General features: G+C 40.5%; 1 protein-coding gene across 1 annotated transcript in view; it reads right to left on the minus strand.

The window, feature by feature from the left end:
- LOC103275825 (cilia- and flagella-associated protein 44-like) overlaps positions 1–1,516 on the minus strand; it is a gene marked incomplete at its 5' end in the record, with an annotated part of 78,393 nt that overhangs the window by 30,905 nt on the left and 45,972 nt on the right. The gene's annotated exons all lie outside the window — the stretch shown is intronic.

The raw sequence follows: 1,516 nt of genomic DNA on the forward strand, positions 1-1,516 counted from the left end.
CGCAAAAAAAAAAAAAAAAAGAATCAATCATTAGATTGTACTGAAATAATCTGAGTCACTGTTAGGCTTTGGTTCACTTCTAAGAAATTCACATCAACATTGTTATTTATTCCCTTAATATAAATTAAGCCTTGGTCATTGGGTGTTTTGTGTGTGAGTTGGAGTCTCACTCTGTCACCCAGACTGGAATGTAGTGGCATGCTCATGGCCACCACAGCCTTGACCTGCTGGGCTCAGGCAATCCTTCTGCCTCAGCCTTCCAAGAAGTTGGAATTACAGGCATGTATACCACACCCAGCTAATTTTTTGATTTATTGTAGGGATGAAGTCTTGCCAAGTCGCCCAGGCTGGTCTCGAACTCATGAGCTCAGGCAATCCTCTCACCTTGGCCTCCCAAAGTGCCAGGATTATAGGCATGAGTCACTGCACTTGGCTGAGTATTTTCTTAAAGACAAAAAGTCAAACTTTATTACCTGAGTGTCATAAGCTTTCCAAAAAAGGTTCAAGATGACAGCATGAGCATATATATTTGTATCCCTTCTCTCCCCAAATTCCCTGAAAATGACAGTATAGAAGTATAAAAAGTTATAAATTACTAGCAAAACTAAGAATTGACTAGAAAGCCATGAGCAAACCAGTGATATTTATACACTTCTGGAAGATAGAAACAAGATTAAATTAATGAATAAACCATACAAACTATATCCCAGAATACTCACAGAAAAAGGCTAAAAAAGAGATTGAATATGATCTTTTTGGTAGAGTTCCTAGAACACTCTAAGCACAAAGTGGGCAAGTATGGTGAGTGGAATGGAATGCTAGACATATTTGGCAAAATTAATTAAATGATTGAAAAGAAATGCTTGAACCAGTTGGGCCCTCCCAAACTTTCCTATCTCCACACATACAGAACAGTAGCAATCTTTATATCCAGACTAAAATCGAAAACTACTCTCTACAGAACCTGAACTCTTTGCTTAGAAAGTACTAATGTATCTAAGGGCATGGGCTGGTACCTATTATAAGGTCCATAATTGGGAGACCCCAACATACCTGTCAAATTAATGTGAAACCTACCAGCCAACATGAACAAGTACACATAGTTTTCAGTCAGCCCTTTCTTTTTTTTTTTTTTGAGTTGGAGTCTCACTCTGTCACCCAGACTGGAGTGCAGTGGCCGCTCCCGGCCACCGCAGCCTTCTGCCTCAGCCTTCCAAGTAGCTGGAACTACAGGTACGCGCTACCACGCCTGGCTAATTTTTTTATTTTATTGTAGAGATGAGGTCTCGCCAAGTTGCCCAGGTGGTCTCAAACCTGCGGGCTCAGGCAATCCACCCACCTCAGCCTCCCAAAGTGCTGGGATTACAGGCTGAGTCACCAAGCCCGGTTAGTCAGCCCTTTCTTTTAGGAGAAAGTTCTTTTATGTCATCAAACATGTAAAATAGCAGAGGAAATCCATTTATTGTTTTGATACATTTTCATGTGTGTATAACTGCACTAAAAGGAAGAATTAACA

The sequence above is a fragment of the Carlito syrichta genome, unplaced genomic scaffold (genome assembly GCF_000164805.1).
Source record: "Carlito syrichta isolate Samal-C Ts95f unplaced genomic scaffold, Tarsius_syrichta-2.0.1 Scaffold315771, whole genome shotgun sequence".
In the NCBI taxonomy this organism is placed as follows: domain Eukaryota; kingdom Metazoa; phylum Chordata; class Mammalia; order Primates; family Tarsiidae; genus Carlito; species Carlito syrichta.